The sequence below is a fragment of the Schistocerca cancellata genome, chromosome 9 (assembly GCF_023864275.1).
Source record: "Schistocerca cancellata isolate TAMUIC-IGC-003103 chromosome 9, iqSchCanc2.1, whole genome shotgun sequence".
Lineage (NCBI taxonomy): Eukaryota > Metazoa > Arthropoda > Insecta > Orthoptera > Acrididae > Schistocerca > Schistocerca cancellata.
This window is the reverse complement of record NC_064634.1, coordinates 5,100,694-5,125,138: the sequence shown is the minus strand read 5'-3', so window position 1 is coordinate 5,125,138 and position 24,445 is coordinate 5,100,694. Positions and strand designations below refer to the sequence as shown.

The 24,445-nt window shown below is 42.9% G+C and overlaps 1 protein-coding gene across 3 annotated transcripts in view; it reads left to right on the top strand.

Annotated features, from left to right (window-relative positions):
• The window catches only part of LOC126101629 (myrosinase 1-like), a 521,409-nt gene that overhangs the window by 326 nt on the left and 496,638 nt on the right, over positions 1–24,445 (top strand). The gene's annotated exons all lie outside the window — the stretch shown is intronic.

Sequence of the window (24,445 nt, the reverse complement as noted above, 5' to 3'; positions counted from 1 at the left end):
TGACATTGTATTAATGTTCCATCAGGGTTTACACGTAAAACATCACGTTACAGCTATAAATCGTGTAATTTGTTTCACTGGTATTTAACTGCGTTGCGTATTTTTCCCACTGTCTCTACCAAAACATTCTAGAATATCTCTACCAAAACATTCTAGTATATCTGTTTACCGTGTGAAGTGTGGTGACTAAATTTTTGTCTTCATAACGTTTCTTTCTTTCACATATCTGTAAATTACCGGTACATATATTTCCATTAGCCGATCGGCGTTACCAATTTGTGACATTTTTTCTGAACAGCAAAAGTATCAAGGATTCTCGGCGTATCTAAATTGCTCAACACCGACCAAGAAACTGCCAACAAAGTTTATTTAATCACGGAAATATATTCGAATTTGCTTGATTTCCGCATGTAACCCATTATTAAAACGCACCTAAATCTGTTCATGGGTAGTTCACAGTACACTCATTCCCGTGGGCATCTGTTTCGACTCTGATGTTCCTACACGAAGAGTTTGTACTTGTAATCCACAAACTAAAGTGAATCGAATTCAACATATAAATCACTGTTGGTCCATGATGGTAGATTGTGTAATAAAGAAGAGAATCAATCTTACTTTCGTCTAATACACGACTTACCTAGCAGTAACTATTTTCGAACCTATGAGCGTCTTCAGTCAGCAGCGTACATTTCCCGCTCAAATTTCGCATTATTTATCATGCTCAAAAAGAGAATTTTGCAAACTCAGTCAAAAACGGTTTTCTCTGCACCTATTTGACCTTAGAAACTGATGAAGGCACTGAAATCACTCTGTAGAATATGAGAAAAAGTAGCCATCCTCTGCATGAATGTAGTACCTTCTTTAAACGAAAATGTACCCCGGCCATTTAAAAATAATGCAGGACTAATCCTGGTTTTAGGTGAATAGGTTAACCATGGAGTGTTTTGTGGCACACTTACTACATTAAATCTTCTCAGTGAGTGAAAGTATTTCTTTTCATGAGGACTTAACATGACAAATCCCTTAGAATGGTTAATAAAGCAAATTATCTTAAAAGAATTGGGACTCGATGCTAAAACAACTGCAATAATTAAAGGTACTTTAACAAATACAAAATCGAAAGTAAAATTTAGGGGAGAGCTCTCAAAATCGTTTGAAATAAAGTCAGGTGTTCGACAGGGAGATGGTCTGTCACCTCTGCTTTTCAATTGTGTCTTGGAGAAGGTAGTTCGAGAATGGAGGAAGGCCATCAATACTAAAGGAATTCAACTAGGGAAAAATCCAAACAAGATCACTGTCGACTGTTTAGCCTTCGCAGATGACATGGCATTGATTACAGATTCACTAGACAATGTCCAAGAACAAATAAGAGAACTACAAAAACAAGCAGCCAAAATAGGACTACAAATATCCTATGAAAAAACAAAGTTTATGACAAACATCTGTGATGCTCCTCAAAATATTGCAGTTGACAACAACACAATACACAAAACAGATTCCTTTAAATACCTAGGAGAGTGGATTACATACAATGCCAAAGAAAAGATAGCTATAGAAACTAGAGTGCACAAAATGAAAGAGTGCTTCATATGACCAAAAACGTTTATAATAAAAAATCCTTGTTCTGGAACACGAAATTAAGACACTACCAAACAGTGGCCAGACCTGAAGCTCTCTATGCGGCAGAAACACTTAAACTAACAAGAAGTGGAGATCTTGAGAAACTAGAGAAGGTCGAAAGAAGAATTTTAAGGAAAATACTGGGAGCTAAAAGAAACGATAATGCTGAATACGGGATAAGACCAAACAGAGAGCTATATCTGAAAACGGAGAAACTAACTGATGTAATGAGGAAGAGGAGACTACAGTTTTTTGGACATATATTCAGAATGGATAACAACAGACTAACCAAGCGGATATTCACATTACTCAATAGCTACAAATCCAAGCCAGCATGGTTCATAGAGACTGAAAAGGACATTGAAAATGCTGGAGTTACAATAGACACAATAGAAAACAGAACACATTTCAGAAAGGCAGTTCAAAAGGCAGAATTTCAGGAGAGAAAGAAAATAACTAGACGAAAGTGGACCCAAGAAGAAAGGGAACAACACTCTAAAAGGATGAAGGAAATTTGGAAACTGAAGAAATCTAATACAATGAAGAGTAGCCAAAGTTGATTCATCGTACCCTCCAAATGAGTTATTCGAAAGAAAAAAAAAAATTAAACGGCCCATTCGACGAAACTGTTGCAAATGTTGAGAACAAGAAACACTTCGACAAATTACTGTATTCATTAGACTTATCTTTCAAAAGATCCGCTTTGCTTGAGTCTAACACCCCGTTCAGTACATGCACTAATACAAATATCGATATGCTCTGCTTGCCAACAGCTCAGTTTTTAACCGATCTATGTACACAGTAGCGAGTCGAAGTTTCGCGTATCACAGAACAGCTTCCTGTTCCACCAGTGTTCAGTGATTTCGTTATCTGTCGCGGCGCTAGCCCGATAACTGAAATGACGCCACCTCTACACCGAGTGTTTTGTCGCTGCCTGCAATAAAAAGATGGCCCTTACTATATTTTACAGATAAACTGATATCAGACTGAGGTTGTGTTTACCGTGTCTCTCACGCATCATGGATTACAAACAACGCGTGAAGATTAAGTTCTGCTTCAAGTTGCAAACAAGTGCCAGAGAAAGTCATGGAATGTTAAAATTGGTGTGTGACGATAATGCTGTAATTCTGAAGACTGTTTACGAGAGGTATTTTCGATGTAACCATTTCTTGATGAAATTCATTAAAATTTCGCACATTACCGTAAAAATTGGTTTTTTGCTTTTGGGATGGATGCTGAGTGCGGCCATGTTCCTAAATTTCGATTATTGTTCACATTTTTATAATTATTTTCTATGGGACGTGTATGTCCCGTTGGAGCCGAGAAGGATTAAATGGTTCCCTAAAATTTATTCCTGCTGGAGTCCAGCAAGACATATACAATTCACTTAAAATAATTTTTTTAATAGGGATCATGTTTTTTTTAAAAAAAAGGAAAGCACCATTATTATGTCAGACAAATTCCAAGATAATCAGCCAGTTACAGTTTTGTCAACTGCTGATCACGTGATTCGTCACAAGAGAAATATAGATGGTATAAACTGAGCCCTACCCTGCCCTGCATCCACAGCAGATTGCGCGGCTGTAATGGGAGATGTGGACCGGTTCGACCAGCGGAAAGGCCTGTTACAGGCAGTACGTTACTCAAATGGTGACATTGTCCTCCTTATTTTCTTTTGGACGTGTCAATAATCAACAGTTTCATCATGTGGAACTATAACAACGAAGGAAAATGTGACAACCATTCTTTTCACCTTGATTTTGTAAGCAGCTTTCGACTGGGAGAAATATAAAGACAAAGGGAAGGCAATCATCAACTGGGAGATATATGAAGAGAAGGGTAAGGCAAGCCTCAACTGGGAGAAACATAAAGAAAAAGGGAAGGCAAGTACTGATTGCAAAACAACAAACCACGAGTCAGTGGAGTTTTCCACTTTATATCAATTCAACAAAAATAAAATAATAAGGTTACAGCACCGGATATAACACAGAAATGTAAATATTTGGACACAAGTGGCGACGAAGGGCCCAAATATAAGTTCTCTACATACACTCTAGCTGCAAGGTATAACTACTAAAAGAATTTAAAAGTGGTTTATCAATAAATATGTGCACAGATCTGCATCTTTCTAGAAATCAATGTAAAAGAGACAACAAATAAGTTTGCGGAGCTCATCTGCTGCAGACAGGAAAAAATTACATGAAACTGAAAAAAACAAGGGGCACAATGTACAACTGAAAAAATTAAGCGATATACCGCTTTTGGGGCTCAAACAATGAATCTATTGTCTCATTCAAGTGTAGATTGCAGCACCACATAGATGTGGGACATTCACATCGCTGTGAAATCAGAGAAATAAATTTGTGTATGGGACACACCTGTCTCACCGGACACGAAAGCGGAAATGAGTCGGTACAAGAAGAGCAACATTCGGGATGCCCATTAACGTAAAAAACAGAGGAAAAAACACAAAAAGTGGAAAAAATGGTTTGTTCAGATAGGCGTATAACTAACTCTTCCAGATCTTACCAAAAAAGCCTTAGGATTTCGTATGAGTCCATGAAAAGTGATTTAATCTATAATTTGCATATGAGACGAGAATGTGCAAAATTTGTTCCGAGACTTTTTGTCACCGTATGTCTGTTTGCACGGAGTTGAAGGATTTTCTTCATTCAGATCCGGACTTCAAGTCCAAAATTGTAACCGTAGATTAAATTAGGATATGTGGGTATGACGATGAGACAAAACTTCAGAGTTGCCAATGGACAACTGGTAAATCTCCTCGCCCTGAAAAACAAAGCAACTGTAAATGCCGAATTTTACAAGGATGTACTGCCCCGTTTGCGAAAGATAGTCACCTCAACTTCTTAATGTACCGATCCTTGGCTTAATGTAAAGTTACTTCAATTACCATTTTTTATGTACAAGTCTTACACACAGAGAAGAAGGGGTACACTCAGCCGGTTAGAAATTCTAGAAATAAAAAAAAAACAGATGTGTACATCCCACATCTATTAGTAAACGAACAAACGCAGTTCAGGTATTCACCTCTTTTAGATGATATTACAACTCCGGAATGGAAGTAAAAGTTTACGCGTCAATCCATCCGTAGATAAAAAGTTCTAGGCTGATGCATAATTTTATTCCTAGGTATGCCAAGTCATATTAGTGTAATTGCTGAATTGTATAATTCCATATGTAATTTGTCAAAGAAAGGTCATTGAAGTACTTTTACGTTACGCCAAGGATCGATACATTTAGGAGTTGAGGTGACTATCTTTGGCTTATCATCATGTTTACCTTGCATTATCATCTTTGTAATTAGTAATGTACTTGAAAATGGGCTTACAACCCGAAACTTAGGTCGTACAGTAACCATAATAAAATTTGTGAAACAAGGGAAAAACTGTGTTTCATTAGTTAATTTACAATGTTTCTTCAAGAACCCACAGTTGATCCAATTAAAAAGGAAAACAGATATAAAGACAACGACGGGCTCACATTTTGCAGTAATGAGCGTCCTGAGGCTGGCGTTGTAGAAGTGGTAACCCGTGGGAAGTTGACAGCTGTAGTCACCATACAGAGATCTCCTTCTCGTGATTTTGAGTCATTCATATCATTTAAATCACGCTCAATCAATTTACAAGAAGAATTATGTAAAGTAGCAGCGCTGAATCTGATAACAGTTCTATATACGCACGAGACTTCAAAAGCACTCTGTAGATACTTGCAGTTAAGCTAAATGACTAACAAATGGAAAAGGAACTGTCGATTTTAAGACTTATTTGAGAGGTCCAGATAGGAAAGATGTACTGAACACACTTGTAACGTTGTGTAATCTAGCCCACGGGACCGAAGAAAAACGTTTCAAAACAATTATAATAAATTGTAAATTCCCGTTTTTTTTAATTTTCCTGATTTTTTCAAGTATTAGTGGACCGACGAAGGTCTACTTCCACTGCTAGTAAACATAGCAGTCCAGTACAAGGCTTTCGTCATACTCGTTGATATTACCTGACAGATGGCTCGCGTATGGTGGGGTGGGAATGAGCCAGCGACTGCAGCCGATATCGCCGTAGGCCAGTCGCTCTTCCGTGGGGCCCTCAGAGCAAACGTCGTACAAGTTAATGAAATAAAAGTCTGCGTCAGTCTTCGAATCCAGGTTGGTCTCCGGTCGCGTGTAAACCGCGTCTGCCTTCGTGCCCAAGGGCGACAGTCGTCAACAGCGCGTGTGACTCGTGACGCCGCAGGTTCTGATAAGCAGGAGCCGTCAAGTCGTCCGCGAAAGTGCAGCGGCCCATGAGTGCACAACGCGTTGTTTCCCCTCATCCGGTCGCAGTACGCGGTAGCTAACGTGACGCCTCTATTCGATGGGCGCTGGGTGATTCGCACTTGCCCGGCCGTGCTTTTGCGTGGTAAGTTATTGCCGCGTTCTGTTTGAATACCGCTCCATCCGTGACTGAAATGCAGGTTCTGACCTGCTGATCCTCAGCGTCCAGTGGTGAACATTCTGGACCAGGGTAAAACAGACCATACCCCAAAACTATTTAATTCCATACGTATCTATATAGACACTTTTTTACTATTTGAACGATACTATCCCCTACGAGGATATGAGACTTTCTTTTTAAACGCCCTATGTATTTATCTCCCCTGTGTATTTCAGCACAATTTTCTGTGTACCTCTCTAACAATTTCAAGAAATAATTACGTTTAGTACATTATTGTTGTACCCAGCGTCAGCGAGCTAGATAGATGACACCCCCCCCCCCCACCCATGAACCATGGACCTTGCCGTTGGTGGGGAGGCTTGCTTGCCTCAGCGATACAGACAGCCGTACCGTAGGTGCAACCACAACGGAGGGGTATCTGTTGAGAGGCCAGACAAACGTGTGGTTCCTGAAGAGGGGCAGCAGCCTTTTCAGTAGTTGCAAAGGCAACAGTCTGGATGATTGACTGATCTGGCCTTGTAACATCAACCAAAACGGCCTTGCTGTGCTGGTACTGCGAACGGCTGAAAGCAAGGGAAAACTACAGCCGTAATTTTTCCCGAGGGCATGCAGCTTTACTGTATGGTTAAATGATGATGGCGTCCTACTGGGTAAAATATTCCGGAGGTAAAATAGACCCCCATTCGGATCTCCGGGCGGGGACTATTCAAGAGAACGTCGTTAGCAGGAGAAAGAAAACTGGCGTTCTACGGATCGGAGTGTGGAATGTCAGATCCCTTAATCGGGCAGGTAGGTTAGAAAATTTAAAAAGGGCAATGGATAGATTAATGTTAGATATAGTGGGAATTAGTGAAGTTCGGTGGCGGGAGGAACTAGACTTATGGTCAGGTGAACACAGGGCTATAAATACAAAATCAAATAGGGGTAATGCAAGAGTTGGTTTAATAATGAATTAAAAAAAATAGGAGTGCGCGTAAGCTACTACAAACAGCATAGTGAACGAATTATTGTGGCCAAGATAGACACGAAGCCCACGCCTACTACAGTAGTACAAGTTTATATGCCAACTAGCTCTGCAGATGATGAAGAAATAGATGAAATGTATGACGAGATAAAAGAAATTATTCAGGTAGTGAAGGGAGACGAAAATTTAATAGTCATGGGTGACTGGAATTCGTCAGTAGGAAAAGGGAGAAAAGGAAACATAGTAGGTGAATATGGATTGGGGGGAAGGAATGAAAGAGGAAGCCGCCTTGTAGAATTTTGCACAGAGCATAACTTAATCATAGCTAACACTTGGTTCAAGAATTACAAAAGAATCCTGGAGATACTAGAAAGTATCAAATAGATTATATAATGGTAAGACAGAGATTTAGGAACCAGGTTTTAAATTGTAAGACATTTCCAGGGGCAGAGGTGTACTCTGACCACAATCTATTGGTTATGAACGGTAGATTAAAACTTAAGAGACTGCAAAAAGATGGGAATTTAAGGAGATGGGACCTGGATAAACTGAAAGAATCAGAGGTTGTACAGAGTTTCAGGGAGAGCATAAGGGAACAATTGACAGGAATGGGGAAAGAAATACAGTAGAAGAAGAATGGGTAGCTTTGAGGGAGGAAGTAGTGAAGGCAGCAGAGGATCAAGTAGGCAAAAACACGAGGGCTAGTAGAAATCCTTGGGTAACAGAAGAAATATTGACTTTAATTGATGAAAGGAGAAAATATAAAAAGGCAGTAAATGAAGCAGGCAAAAAGGGATACAAACGTCTCAAAAATGAGATCGACAGGAAGTGCAAAATGGCTAAGTAGACATGGCTAGAGGACAAATGTAAGGATGTAGAGGCTTGTCTCACTAGGGGTAAGATAGATACTGCCTACAGGAAAATTAAAGAGACCTTTGGAGATAAGAGAGCCACTTGTATGAATATCAAGCGCTCAGATGGAAACCCAGTTCTAAGCAAAGAAGGCAAAGCAGAAAGGTGTAGGAGTATATAGAGGGTCTATACAAGGGCGATGCACTTGAGGACAATATTATCCAAATGGAAGAGGATGTAAATGAAGATGAAATGGGAGATACGATACTGCGTGAAGAGTTTGACAGAGCCCTGAAAGACCTGAGTCGAAACAAGGCCCCGGGAGTAGACAACATTCCATTAGAACTACTGACAGCATTGGGAGAGCCAATCCTGACAAAACTTTACCATATGGTGAGCAGGATGTATGAGACAGGTGAAATACCCTCAGACTTCAAGAAGAATGTAATAATTCCAATCCCAAAGGAAGCAGGTGTTGATAGATGTGAAAATTACCGAACTATCAGTTTAATAAGTCACAGCTGCAAAATACTAACGCGAATTCCTTACAGACGAATGGAAAAACTTGTAGAAGCCGACCTCGGGGAAGATCAGTTTGGATTCCGTAAAAATATTGGAACACGTGAGGCAATACTGACCCTACGACTTATCTTAGAAGAAAGATTAAGAAAAGGCAAACCTACATTTCTAGCATTTGTAGACTTAGAGAAAGCTTTTGACAATGTTAACTGAAATACTCTCTTTCAAATTCTAAAGGTGGCAGGGGTAAAATACAGGGAGCGAAAGGCTATTTATAGTTTGTACAGAAATCAGATGGCAGTTAGAAGTCTCGAGGGGCATGAAAGGGAAACAGTGGTTGGGAAGGGAGTTAGACAGGTTTGTAACCTCTCTCCGATGTTATTCAATCTGTATATTGAGCAAGCAGTGAAGGATACAAAATAAAAATTGTTAGTAGGTATTAAAATCCATGGATAAGAAATAAAAACTTTGAGGTTCACCGATATCATTGTAATTCTGTCAGAGACTGCAAAGGACTTGGAAGAGCAGGTGAACGGAATGGACAGTGTCATGAAAGGAGGATATAAGATGAACATCAACAAAAGCAAAACGAGGATAATGGAATGTAGTCGAATTAAGTCGGGCGATGCTGAGGGAATAAGATTAGGAAATGAAACACTTAAAGTAGTACAGGAGTTTTGCTATCTGGGGAGCAATATAACTGATGATGCTCGAAGTAGAAAGGATATAAAATGTAGAATGGCAATGGCAAAGAAAGCGTTTCTGAAGAAGAGAAATTTGTTAACATCGAGTATAGATTTAAGTGTCAGCAAGTCGTTTCTGAAAGTAATTGTATGGAAGTGAAACGTGGACGATAAATAGTTTGAGCAAGAAGAGAATAGAAGCTTTCGAAATGTGGTGCTACAGAAGAATGCTGAAGATAGATGGGTAGATCACATAACTAATGAGGACGTATTGAATAGAATTGGGGAGAAGAGGAGTGTGTGACACAACTTGACAAGAAGAAGGGACCGGTTGGTAGGACATGTACTGAGGCATCAAGGGATCACAAATTTAGCATTGAAGGGCAGCGTGGAGGGTAAAAATTGTAGAGCGAGACCAAGAAATGAATACACTAAGCAGATTCAGAAGGATGTAGGTTGCAGTAGGTACTGGGAGATGAAGAAGCTTGCACAGGATAGGGTAGTGTGGAGAGCTGCATCAAACCAGTTTCAGGACTGAAGACGACAACAACAACAACATGTATTTATTATTGAGCGGCTAGCGCTTTGTATGCTGTCCTCAAAACGTGTTCACATAACACAACTTCAGCCGTGTCACAAGTGAAAAAATATATAAAACATTCGAAGAGACTGGTCTTTTATTTTGAACGATCTGAAAAGGAAAAGCTCTCCATGGGCCGAGGATAGTTTCCACAGCTCAGAGTGGTGCTAGATGTGGTCCCACGGCGAGCGCCACACCTCCGCCGTTCTGGGACGTCCTGTGTGAATGACGCAGTCGGTTGCGAAACGCGGAACAACTCGCCACTCGACACGTTAGTTCGGTTATCGCCGGCAGTGAAGGAGGCGGTTAGTGGCGCAGTCTGCTGGAGGAGTGATTGAGGACTCGACCGGCTCTGGACCTACTCCTTGACACACAGCCAGTTAGTCTACAAGCCATACCTGAGCCAGTTAGTCTACAAGCCATACCTAACGCCGGCCAAAGTGGCCGAGCGGTTAAAGGCGCTACAGTCTGGAACCGCACGACCACTACGGTCGCAGGTTCGAATCCTGCCTCGGGCATGGATGTGTGTGATGACCTTAGGTTAGTTAGGTTTAAGTAGTTCTAAGTTCTAGGGGACTTATGACCACAGCAGTTGAGTCCCATAGTGCTCAGAGCCATTTGAACCATACCTAACGTCTCAGTACTGATTATGTATCGTTACTCTTGGTAGTAATGAACAAGTCTTCCTAAAGATAAACTCGCTTAAATAGGAAAATAGTGCATGTACTGGGTCAGCCAGGGCGGTGCATACGGGTGGTTTTTCTCCTGCAAATAAAGAGCAGCGTTATATGACAGACCGCCTTGTTGGGGTGAAGGTTTACTGAGAGGAAGGGTTGCAAACGTCTCTGATTCGGAATTTTCCTTTCTCACAGCTAAGCTGAGTCTACTCTGGCAGTAAACAGTTTACATGTAAAACATCTAATGGAACTGTTCTCAGAATTAGAATTTAAACTGCAGGCGCCCCCTTAGCGAGACTGTCTGTGTATCTCAAGGCTACAGCTGGCCCACACACCTCCCAGAAGGCTGTATGAAGACTACTATTAACACGATGTTCAGCAAGACACCCATACGGAGGCACAAATGTGGTTCATATAACTCAATAACACGATATCAGTTTTCTGGTACCATTTCTCCTCGCCCACTGTAGGCGAGTGACTCCGACAGTAGGGTGTCCTGCGTCCCGTCTATCCCCACACGTCCATTCTCAGTCGCATCTTTTGTTTTGACCTGATGGAATTTTACTTTCCTGGAGACATATTCAGTCTCAACTTTATCTTTGAGGAGCATAAAAGCTGACGTAATGGATTAAAATTCGTGCAAAGACCGGGACTCGAAGCCGGGTCCCCTGCTAACTGGGCAGGCGTGCTGCCCACGGCACCGCCCTGGGGGTTGTGGCTGGCAGAGCTGCACGGACTGCCCTGCCCTGCCCTGCCCTGGTACAAACCTCAGCCCATCCGCTTCTTAAATCGTCAGCATTGCCGAGGCTTTCCGGTATTAGAATAGCACCACAGCTTTGTACGAGGTGCATTCAAGTTCTAAGGCCTCCGACTTTTTTTCTAATTAACTACTCACCCGAAATCGATGAAACTGGCGTTACTTCTCGACGTAATCGTCCTGCAGACGTACACATTTTTCACAACGCTGACGCCACGATTCCATGGCAGCGGCGAAGGCTTCTTTAGGAGTCTGTTTTGACCACTGGAAAATCGCTGAGGCAATAGCAGCACGGCTGGTGAATGTGCGGCCACGGAGAGTATCTTTCATTGTTGGAAAAAGCCAAAAGTCAGTAGGAACCAGGTCAGGTGAGTAGGGAGCATGAGGAATCACTTCAAAGTTGTTATCACGAAGAAACTGTTGCGTAACGGTAGCTCGACGTGCGGGTGCGTTGTCGTGGTGAAACAGCACACGCGCAGCCCTTCCTGGACGTTTTTGTTGCAGTGCGGGAAGGAATTTGTTCTTCAAAACATTTTCGTAGGATGCACCTGTTACCGTAGTGCCCTTTGGAACGCAATGGGTAAGGATTACGCCCTCGCTGTCCCAGAACATGGACACCATCATTTTTTCAGCACTGGCGGTTAACCGAAATTTTTTTGGTGGCGGTGAAACTGTGTGCTTCCATTGAGCTGACTGGCGCTTTGTTTCTGGATTGAAAAATGGCATCCACGTCTCATCCATTGTCACAACCGACGAAAAGAAGGTCCCATTCGTGCTGTCGTTGCGCGTCAACATTGCTCAGCAACATCCTCTGCGGGCAGCTGTGTGGTCGTCCGTCAGCATTCGTGGCACCCACCTGGATGACACTTTTCGCATTTTCAGGTCGTCATGCAGGATTGTGTGCACCGAACCCACAGAAATGCCAACTCTGGAGGCGATCTGTTCAACAGTCATTCGGCGATCCCCCAAAACAATTCTCTCCACGTTCTCGATTGTGTCGTCAGACCGGCTTCTGCGAGCCCGAGGTTGTTTCGGTTTGTCGTCACACGATGTTCTGCCTTCATTAAACTGTCGCACCCACGAACGCACTTTCGACACATCCATAACTCCATCACCACATGTCTCCTTCAACTGTCGATGAATTTCAATTGCTTTCACACCACGCAAATTCAGAAAACGAATGATTGCATGCTGTTCAAGTAAGGAAAACGTCACCATTTTAAGTATTTAAAACAGTTCTCATTCTAGCCACTGGCGGTAAAATTCCATCTGCCGTACAGTGCTGCCATCTCTGGCACGTATTGACAATGAACGCGGCCTCATTTTAAAACACTGCGCATGTTTCTAGCTCTTTCCAGTCTGGAGAAAAAAAATCGGAGGCCTTAGAACTTGAATGCACCTCGTATACAAGGCGGAAATCCCGCCTATACACCCCTTATTACTTCAGCTTCTGCCCTTATCGAAGATCAAATTGAGACTCAGTATGTCTCCAGGAACATGTTATTCCATCAGATCAATAGATCTCCTACACCTGAGGTTCAAGTAGTATTTCCCCGTTACACACGAAGCTGGGGTGCTAGTTCAGTGTTGAAGAGCCTCAGCAGTACCGATGATATACACTACTGGCCATTAAAATTGCTACACCAAGGAGAAATGTAGATGATAAACGGGTGTTGATTGGACAGATTTATTATACTAGAACTGACATGTGATTACATTTTTGCCGGCTGAAGTGGCCGTGCGGTTCTAAGGCGCTGCAGTCTGGAACTGCAAGACCCCTACGGTCGCAGGTTCGAATCCTGCCTCCAGCATGGATGTGTGTGAAGTCCTTAGGTTAGTTAGGTTTAACTATATCTAAGTTCTAGGAGACTAATGACCTCAGAAGTTGAGTCCCATACTGCTCAGAGCCATTTGAACCATTTGATTACATTTTCACGCAATTTGGGTGCATAGATCCTGAGAAATCAGTACCCAGAACAACCACCTCTGTCCTTAATGAAGGCCTTGATACGCCTGAGCATTGAGTCAAACAGAGCTTGTACAGGTACAGCTGCCCATGCAGCTTCAACAAGATACCACAGTTCATCGAGAGTAGTGACTGGCGTATTGTGACGACCCAGTTCCTCGTCCACCATTGACCAGAGGTCTTCATTTGGTGAGAGATGTGGAGAATGTGCTGGCCAGGGCAGAAGTCGAACATTTTCTGTATCCAGAAAGGCCCGTACAGGACCTGCAACATGCGGTCGTGCATTATCCTGCTGAAATGTACGGTTTCGCAGGGATCGAATGAAGGGTAGAACCACGGGTCGTAGCACATCTGAAATGTGACGTCCACTGTTCAACTGCTGTTTGTGTATGAGAAATCGGTTGGAAACATTCCTCATGTCAGCACGTTCTAGGTGTCGCCACCGGCGCCAGCCTTTTGTGAATGCTCTGAAAAGCTAATCATTTGCTTATCATAGCATCTTCTTCGTGTCGGTTAAATTTCGCGCCTGTAGCACGTCATCTTCGCGGTGTAGCAATTTTAATGGCCAGTAGTGTAAGAAAAGGAAAATGGAGATGGGGTGAGGCGCGAGTTGAAGGTCACCTGTGTTAGCCAGGGGTGGTGCAGTGGACAGCACATTTGCCTACTTAGGAGGGGACCTGGGTTCAGGTCCTGCCCTTTGCACAAATTTCATTTCATTATGTCATCTTTTATCCTCATCGAAACTACAGTCATCCGGTCATAACTGTGGGTTCTTTGATTGCTCTGGGAGATGGCTGATCAGAATTACAGCAGGTGAAATATTACTTCATTTTATTATAAAATGATGAAAAGATTTATTTAATTTTATACAGTCCATAGGCACAGGAATGTGCCGAGGATTTACAACGGTAAAAATGAACTTGAACAGTAGCAACCGCAAGAAACTTCTTTATCGGTTTCGGCCTGTTGTAGACCATCTTCAGACACCAAGATGGTAGACGGTGGCTGTTAACGGAGCAGGCGCTACGACTCCACCAACGCTCATTGCTGTGGGCAGTTCGTAACCAACAACAGTATCAGGTGTAGTAGCAGCTAGTACTACAGTTTAATAAAGGCGGCATTTACTAACGCACTTCTCTAGGGATTTAAGAGAACCACAAAAGAAACGATGAAAGAACGTAAAAATTTTTCAGCGTTAACAATAGATCTCCAGGTCGCACTTCTTTTTTTGCCTTAGCTACCCACCAAGCTCCCTTTGCTGTATACGCAGTCAACTTGTTCGGCTTTGTAAATCTCATTTCCTCTCTCTCTCTCTTTCTCTCTCTCTCTCTCTCTAGTGGAGTAATTGCTGTCAGTCAGCTGAATTCTTTTACATATGTAATGAAATTCTTTTATGTGGGAACGAGGAACTTAATTGTCGCATTACTCCTCTCTCCGTCTTGTGTCCGGTTCCCGCCTACACACGTGTCGAGTGCGCCATTACCAACGCTGCCCGGAAATTAATGTCACGCTGTCAGAGCGAGAACGTTCTTCCAGTCCGGGGAGTTTGTCAAGGCCGCTGAGAGGCCGTTTCTACTGAACTAAACTGTCGCCGCTGCTGCGTACTTCCCGTCACAGCGCCTTCAGTGAGTTCCGGCGTTCAGCCGCTACCCCTCCGGGTGCTGGCTGAGTGTTCAAAGTACGCCACCGATACACATCATAGCGCAATACAGTATGTTGTTTTAGATGAAAAAACGAAAACGAAAGATTGCGTGTTTTCCCCGATAGTTTACAATGAATCCTTCGAAGCTTTCTCAGGATAACTTCAAATGGAAAGTACTGGAAGTCCGGCGGAACAACTAAACGCAGGTTGCTCATTTCGCCTCTTTAAATAATAAAACCATTTTTCGTTCTTAGTGTTGAATGTAGGTATTGGAACGCCCCCTTAGAAAAATTATGAATTACTGTGCTGGTAAACCTCTTACGTTATTTGATACAGACACAGCTGAGTAAAACTGAGCGTACTCAGACATTTCTCTCTTTACTTACTCTGATCGTCAATAAACTGACACACAATATTTTTTTAGCGCAACGCAGTCTGACTTTCAATAATCCCTGCAAAAGAATGACCCTGACTAACAATAACCTTTCATGAATCACTCACCTCACAAAAATCTTCGTTACTCGAACTACTGCAATACAGCGAGCGCCAATACTGCCAGCTAAATAAAAGATTCTAACTACTGAAGGCACTAACTACTGATAGGCATAGTTAGCAAATGGAAGATTTTGATAGAGAACAAACAATGTATTAATAATGTTCGAAAGTCATCATATATATAATTTTGTGATATCCAATTAAACAAATTTCCTTTTTCTGACGGACACACGTCCAGATCGTGCTCACATAGTAACCTCTCAAAACTCTGGCATCTCTCTCTCCACATCCACCACTTCTGGCGGCTCACCTCCAACTGCGCAACGCTATGCGCTGTTCACATTCAACTGCCCAACACCACAACAGCGAATATTCCAACAATGCTGACTAGCCACAGACTGCACACAGCACAGCCAGTGATTTTCGCACAGAGCGCTACGTGGCGTTACCAACATAAAAACCTAAACAGCCTACTTACAGTATTAGGAAAGACAAGGCGTCGGAAGAAAGACGCGAATGTCTAGGCAGGATAATTGCTGGGGCTGGCAGCGCTCAGGCACGGAGAACAATCAAGTCTGTGAATCAACTAGTGACAAGTTACATGATAATGATATTAGTCATCATCAATGGAAAACGTATTTTAAGGATTTATTGCAGGAATATCGGTCTGAATTTTCACATGGATGTGAGGTTAGGAGTTATGGCGTATGCTGTGAGGTTAGGAGCCGTAAGATGAAGAAGGCACCAGGATCTGGATCAACATATCCAGAGCTGGAATGAGATTTTCACTCTGCAGCAGAGTGTCCGTTGATATGAAACTTCGTGGCAGATTAAAACTGTGCCGGAACGAAACTTGAACTTGGGACCTTTGCCTTTCGCGGGCAAGTGCTCTTCCAACTGAGCTTCCCAAGCACGACTCACACTCACTCCTCACAGCTTTACTTCCGTCAGTACCTCGTCTCCTACTTTCCAAACTTCACTGAAGCTTTCCTGCGATCCTTGCAGAACTTGCACTCCTGGAAGAAAGGATATGCGGAGACATGGCTTAGCCACAGCCTGGGGGTGTTTCCAGAATGAGATTTTCATTCTGCAGCGGAGTGTGCGCTCATATGAAACTTCCTGGTAGATTAAAACTGTGTGCTGGTAGAGCACTTGCCCGCGAAAGGCAAAGGTCCCGAGTTCGAGTCTCGGTCCGTCACACAGTTTTAATCTGCCAGGAAGTTTCATATCCAGAGCTGGTGGAATTTGCTCCACCGAAATAGTATGATATCTTAAGGAGGCTGTTTGAATGAGTATTAAATGGGAAGATGTTCCTTTGGAATGGAAAACATATCACACAGGACCAGTGCATAAGAAATAGTCACGTAATTATAGGGGATTGGCAGTGATCCGTTTCGCTGGAAGACTGTACTCGAAGGTACTGAGAGATCTGGTAGAGAAAGAACCTTGTTACAAGCAGCAAGAAGAGCAAGTACGATTCTGAGCAGGAAGATCGGTACCGGACAACATTTTCAGGATGGAACTAATAAGTGAAAAACCCGGAAAGGTTGCATTGTAGACGCATATAGCTTTGACTGACCTTGAGAAAACGTATCCTAATATACCCACCAATAAACTGTGGGAAAAATTGAAAGTGACAGAGTTCCTAAAGGTTGTTATGAAATTATATGAAAATAACACGGCGACAGTAAGAATAGGTAATAATAGTTGGACAGCATTTTTAAGCTGTATGTAGGAGCTATCCTGCAGACTTGGCACAGGGAATGCCAGGTTACGGGAGTCACAGTAGAGGGCAGCAAGATATTTAGCTTGCCTTTTGCAGGTGACCAAATTGTACTAGCAGAAGATGAAGATGATTTGAGCTAAGTGATAAGAAAGCTCAAAGACGAATAAAATAAGGCTGATCTGAAGATAAACTTGAACAAGTGTCAGTGCTTGGCTGCTGGAACGGAAAAAGTAAACAATTTGGTGGTGAGGTAATTGAAGAGGTAATTGTAGATGTGGAAAAGGCAGAATATCTTCGCGTATTATTGATAATTGTGGAAAAACTGGTAGAAGCCGACCTTGGGGAAAATCAGTTTGGATTCCGTAGAAACGTTGGAACACATGAGGCAATACTGACCCTACGACTTATCTCAGAAGACAGATTAAGGAAAGGCAAACCTACGTTTCTAGCATTTGTAGACTTAGAGAAAGCTTTTGACAATGTTGACTGGAATACTCTCTTTCAAGTTCTGAAGGTGGCAGGAGTAAAATACAGGGAGCGAAAGGCTATTTACAATTTGTACAGAAACCAGAAGGGAGTGAGACAGGGTTGTAGCCTCTCCCCGATGTTATTCATTCTGTGTATTGAGCAAGCAGTAAAGGAAAGAAAAGAAAAATTCGGAGTAGGTATTAAAATCCATGCAGAAGAAATAAAAACTTTGAGGTTCGCCGATGACATTGTAATTCTGTCAGAGACAGCAAAGGACCTGGAAGAGCAGTAGAACGAAATGGAGGATATAAGATGAACATCAAGAAAAGCAAAACGTGGATAAGGGAATATCGTCGAATTAAGTCGGGTGATGCTCAGGGAATTAGATTAGGAAATGAGACACTTAAAGTAGTAAAGGAGTTTTGCTATTTGGGGAGCAAAATAACTGATGATGATCGAAGTAGAGAGGATATAAAATGTAGACTGGCAATGGCAAGGAAAGCGTTTCTGAAGAAGAGAAATTTGTTAACATCGAGTATAGATTTAAGTGTCTGGAAGTAGTTTCTGAAAGTATTTGTATGGAGTGTAGCCATGTATGGAAGTGAAACATGGACGATAAATAGTTTAGACAACAAGAGAATAGACAACTTCGAAATGTGGTGCTACAGAAGAATGCTGAAGATTAGATGGGTAGATCACATAACTAATGAGGAGGCATTGAATAGGATTGGGGAGAAGAGAAGTTTGTGGCACAACTTGACTAGAAGAAGGGATCGATCGGTAGGACATGTTCTGAAGCATCAAGGGATCACCAATTTAGTATTGGAGGGCAGCGCGGAGGGTAAAAATCGTAGAGGGGGGCCAAGAGATGAATGCAGTAAGCGGATTCAGAAAGATGTAGGTTACAGTAGGTACTTCGAGATGATGGAACTTGCACGGAATAGGGCAGTATGGAGAGCTGCATCAAACCAATCTCTGGACTGAAAACCACAACAACAATATTAATGAGTAAACAGGCTATAGGCAATGATGAAATCACTAGTAGGATGAATAAAAGATGAGCTGTAGCAAGAGCACAGGACTCTGTTCTGTGGAACAAACATATAAGAACAACGGAAGAGAATTTATAGGACTATACTCCAGAGTGTAGTTTTGTACGAAGCAGTGGCCTCGGACGTCGGCAAAAGAGATAAGAACAAACTGCTTGCCACTGATATTCATTACTTAAGACGAAGCTCAAACTGTACTAGGATGGCTAGGATAAGAAGTTACGTAATGTGACAAATGGTGAAAATGGATAGGGATATCTGTGACGACATCCAACAAAATCAGCTGGCGTGGTTTGGCCATGTGAATAGGATTAATGAAGAAGGGATACCAAATAGGATACAACGCTGAATACCATCCCAGCGGAAGAAAAGAGGCGCAACTTATCTTGTGGAATATGAACATTGAGGAAAGTAAAGACAGAAGAAGATGACGATTGGGGGTGGCGGATAGGTGTCAGCCGTAGATAATCTGCAGGAAGAAGAAGAAGTAGTATCAGGTCGAACTGTCACAGTTGGGTGGGGGACTAGCCCCGGATTGCACATCTTTTTTGTAAGATCTACCGTGTCCTGCTGAACAGGAAATCGTTGTGCAGGACGCTGGAAAAAAGAGATGAAACATCAGAGTTAGTCCCTTCGACGGCGCAGCACAAGCTGTGACTGGCAAAGGAAATCCGCTGTCTCCATCTCGGAGGAACCAGCCCTGTTTTCTGCCGCTAGTGGTTTAGAGAAACCACGGAAACTCTGCATCAGGATTGCTGGTCGGGGATTTGAAGCGTCGTCCAACTGAAAGTGGATCCCGCCAGTGCCTGTTAACTGCACCAGACAACTCTCTGGCTACCATACAGGCATTTAAGACTCTCTGAGTATCAACAGTCTGATAAGTTTACAGAAATGTCGAAAGGAGCATCTACGCAAAGGCCAAGAAGAGATGTCGCACGTGGTGGGAGGTTGGTTGAAGGGTGTGGAGCGACTGCGGTTTACCTCCGCTGTACAACACGTGTGCCCGTGAAGTTCAAGGTTGCGTGCGGGCGGTGCAAAACAGGGGAACAGTAAAAGAAACAATAGAATCAAGGACGCGGCAGTAGTCGTTCAGGAGCGAGACCGCAGCTGTAAGCGACACAGCATGTCGGGGGCGGGGGTATACCCAAGGTTACCCAAGCACTGGTGTCTGCAAAATCTCGAATACTGTGAAGTGTATGGACTGGCCACCTTCTCACACCAGCTTTCACTGATTACTTGCGGGCAGTTGGTCAACAGCATTTTCTCCGTACCATGATCGTGTGTCAGTTCACATTTGTACATCTGGATGCAAGAAACAGTAATTGTTATGTTCTTTCTCGGCCTTCCCTGAGACACTGTCAGGATCTTACCGTGAAAATGAGATTCTTATATGTGACCCCACAAACTTTCTTCGGAGATCCAGGCACTTTCTTTTTCTAATTTTGAGTGTCGTACAAAGAAAGTTTGATTGATTTGTTTTGTGTTTGTGAGAGTTGTGTGAAGAAGTAGTCACACGCTAAATCCAAGTATTTCTGTATGGACCCACAATTGTCTTCATTAGAGGCGTTCCCCAGCAGGACCGATTTCACCTTCACCACGTTATGGGAAAGCATTTAGCATGGAATCGCTGTCGACAGCCACTTGGCATTTCTACCCATACCTGTCAGGTTTTGAAGCCAGACTGAGTGAACAGAGATGTGGACTTGGATAGGAACAACAGCTCATCGACACAAATATGTAGATATCTTAGGGGTTGCGAAGCAACTCAAATCGCTTGATACGGGCAAGTCTTCAGGTCCAGATTGTATACCGATTAGGATCCTTTCAGATTACTCTGATACAATAGCTCCCTACTTAGCAATCATATACAACCGCTCGCTCACCAATAGATCTGTACCTCCAGATTGGAAAATTGCGCAGGTCGCACCAGTGTTTAAGAAGGTTAGTAGGAGTAATCCATCGAACTACAGACGTATATCATTGACGTCGGTTTGCAGTAGGGTTTTGAAGCATATACTGTGTGGTGTCACCGCCAGACACCACACTTGCTAGGTGGTAGCTTTAAATCGGCCGCGGTCCATTAGTACATGTCGGACCCGCGTGTCGCCACTGTCAGTAATTGCAGACCGAGCGCCACCACACGGCAGGTCTAGAGAGACGTACTAGCACTCTCCCCAGTTGTAAGGACGACTTTGCTAGCGACTACACTGACGAAGCCTTTCTCTCATTTGCCGAGAGATAGTTAGAATAGCCTTCAGCTAAGTCCATGGCTACGACCTAGCAAGGCGCCATTAACCATTTCTAGAGAGAGTCTCACTTGTATCATCAAGAATGCTGTATACAAATGATGGATTAAAGTTAAGTATTCCAGCAGCTACGTACTTTTCTTTATAGCATTCATTACGTATCCTATTTCAGACCTAAGCAAGCCTGCGTGGGTTGACGCGTGCATTTCGGCCTCCTCTCTAAATTAGTGCGTTGTGTTGGCTAATCTGCCGACACAGCATACTGTATTCAAACATTATGAATCACCTCGAAGGGAACGATCTATTGATACGTAATCAGCATGATTTCAGAAAACATCGTTCTTGTGCAACGCAGCTAGCTCTTTATTCGCACGAAGTAATGGCCGCTATCGACAGGGGATCTCAAGTTGATTCCGTATTTCTAGGTTTCCGGAAAGCTTTTGACACCGTTCCTCACAACCGACTTCTAATGAAGCTGCGGGCCTATGGGGTATCGTCTCAGTTGTGCGACTGGATTCGTGATTTCCTGTCAGGAAGGTCGCAGTTCGTAGTAATAGACGGCAAATCATCGAGTAAAACTGAAGTGATATCAGGTGTTCCCCAGGGAAGCGTCCTGGGACCTCTGCTGTTCCTGGTCTATATAAATGACCTGGTTGACAATCTGAGCAGTTCTCTTTGGTTGTTCGCAGATGATGCTGTAATTTACCGTCTAGTAAGGTCATCCGAAGACCAGTATCAGTTGCAAAGCGATTTAGAGAAGATTGCTGTATGGTGTGGCAGGTGGCAGTTGACGCTAAATAACGAAAAGTATGAGGTGATCCACATGAGTTCCAACAGAAATCCGTTGCAATTCGATTACTCGATAAATAGTACAATTCTCAAGGCTGTCAATTCAACTAAGTACCTGGGTGTTAAAATTACGAACAACTTCAGTTGGAAAGACCACATAGATAATATTGTGGGGAAGGCGAGCCAAAGGTTGCGTTTCATTGGCAGGATACTTGGAAGATGCAACAAGTCCACTAAAGAGACGGCTTACACTACACTCGTTCGTCCTCTGTTAGAATATTGCTGCGCGGTGTGGGATCCTTACCAGGTGGCATTGACGGAGGACATCGAAAGTGTGCAAAAAAGGGCAGCTCGTTTTGTATTATCACGTAATAGGGGAGAGAGTGTGGCAGATATGATACGCGAGTTGGGATGGAAGTCATTAAAGCAAAGATGGTTTCGTCGCGGCGAGATCTATTTACGAAATTTCAGTCACCAACTTTCTCTTCCGAATGCGAAAATATTTTGTTGAGCCCAACCTACATAGGTAGGAATGATCATCAAAATGAAATAAGAGAAATCAGAGCTCGAACAGAAAGGTTTAGGTGTTCGTTTTTCCCGCGCGCTGTTCGGCAGTGGAATGGTAGGGAGATAGTACGATTGTGGTTCGATGAACCCTCTGCCAAGCACTTAAATGTGAATTGCAGAGTAATCATGTAGATGTAGATGTAGACGTATGACATGAGAGCATTCCTTTCTTTTTTAGTCGCTTCGATAGTGTAGTTCCATTGGATGCAGTGGTAGCCCTAACATAGAGGATAGCAAGAAACGAATCAAGCCCTTTAACGGTATCAGATGTAGTAGTGTGTTTGAGAATATATTCGCCAATAACAAATGCCAGTCGGTCGAGGGTAGATGTCTGATGAACCCCAGGCTTTTCGGATATGGGGAACGACCAGAATTCTCCAGAGGAACATTTTGCTGTCCACGTTCTACCTACATCCCACTTTGTTGAACCTAAGCCTCTGTACCGACAGTCAAATCACTGAGACAGTGTCTTTTAAGTACACTACGTTGCCTTGCAGGAAGCGCGTGGTTCAGTTCTGCGCCATTTAAGTGAGAATCGCCATCGCCTCTAGCTGTGCCCTCTGTTCGACAATGTGAGCTTGCAAAAGTCCAGCAGTAGCAGCTCAGGCAGCAGTACGGCAAATGATTGCGGCGGAGCCGGCTCGGCTACCTTTTCTAGCACTGTTGGCCTCTGAATGAGGTGACACCGAGAGACAAGCGAAACGACTGTTCAGATAAGTTACTGGAATGCAGCCGGGTGACGACATCGACAAAGGCGGATACTTGGACAGCAACACACCCTGCACAGCGCTTACTTGCCGCAGACTTGCCTTGAAAACGTCAGGGTGCGCTTCTGCCGAAATATCAGCAGTTGTCGACAACGTCTGAACTGTTCCTATCATCCACATTGCCGTAATACTTACTTTGTAAGATAATGAATGTGTCGCTTTATAGGGTCTGGTTTACCCTCTTGTTTCAAATTAAATCTGCGTGATTTGTGTTTCCGATTGTCTCTCTGATGAGCAATAACTTTATGTTCATTTTTACTGTAGATCTTACTCATCTCCGACTACTTGATATTCCAAAGCGGTTTATGACCTTATTCGAAAATGCCTTCCTTATTTGATTGATAAAATGTATCTGATATGTAGTTCCATTTGAAAGATGACAAGAGCAATTTCTACTTTTTTTCTCTGTTGAAGAGAGAAAATATGTTCTTCTCCAACACCCTACTAAGGTATGCTCATATCTCTATCGTATCCAAAGTTTTCCACTGCTGAATAGATCTTAGTTTCTGTCATAATTCTGAATTAAAATTTCGCGTTATCTTTTAATCGAGCTTTTCCTATTAGCTTTTTAACTAGTCGTAGAAGTCATCCAGTTCTTCAGTAGAGTGTTTTATCTTTCCGTGGCTTCTCTGAAAACCGAGATATTAAATTCGCTTGCACAGGGCTTCCCTGCTACAGTTTTGCCTTGAAAATGGCGGCGTGTGTTCCTGTCGAAATGTGGGCGCTTGTCGACGACGTCATCCAACTGCATTTCCGTAAATTTGAACATTGTATACGCCGGAAGAAACGCAGGTCTCGAAAGGAGTCTTTTTGTGGAACGACTGCAGTTGCAATGAAAATTGGGAAAGAAAAATATATGATCTCACAAACATTTTGTTTCTCATATTTTCCGTTTCTATGCACACACGGAGATTTATCAGAATCTTCATCGCTGCCTTCTCATTGATCCCTGCTGTACTTCGTTTTGAATAGTCATCTGAATTACTTTAAATACAATCTGCATATTCTGCTTCAGGTAGAATTTCTTGAATACGATATATCAATACCAGCTGCTCACCCGAGAGATGGTGCAGACGAACCTTAGTACACCATTTCACACGGCCTGTTATTCTACTTACACAAATTTGTACTCTGTCAAAGATGCCGCACTGCAGTTTTGCGTCTGCTTGTACCAGCACACAACAGTAAAGGCTATTAACCATGTGCAGCAATCGGCAGTACTCGATTTATCCAGTGGAACAAAAACTTCACGTCCGAAATTTTAGATAATTATTATTTTTTTCTACAAACTCTGCAATCCACGACACTGACTCTTATTTCTAAATGAACTACGCTAGGATATATTGGAAGTCGTGAAGACTGATCTACCGCCCAGAAACCAGGGATTAAAATTTTGCTATGGAACAAAAATGTCCTGTCGGCGGCTCTAGTGTTACGAGCGACTATCAAGGCCGTGAGCCTCATTCCGGTGTGAACGTGTAGAGCAGGGGCAGCCAACGTTCCGTACTTACAGACCAGTCTTGTGTCTCTGTTGCTGCTAAAATCTTCTAACCGCCGAATGGTTCCACAGTGAACATGTTTTTTTTTTTTCAAGTACTGAATGTGGCCAACTATGGACGGCAAAGAA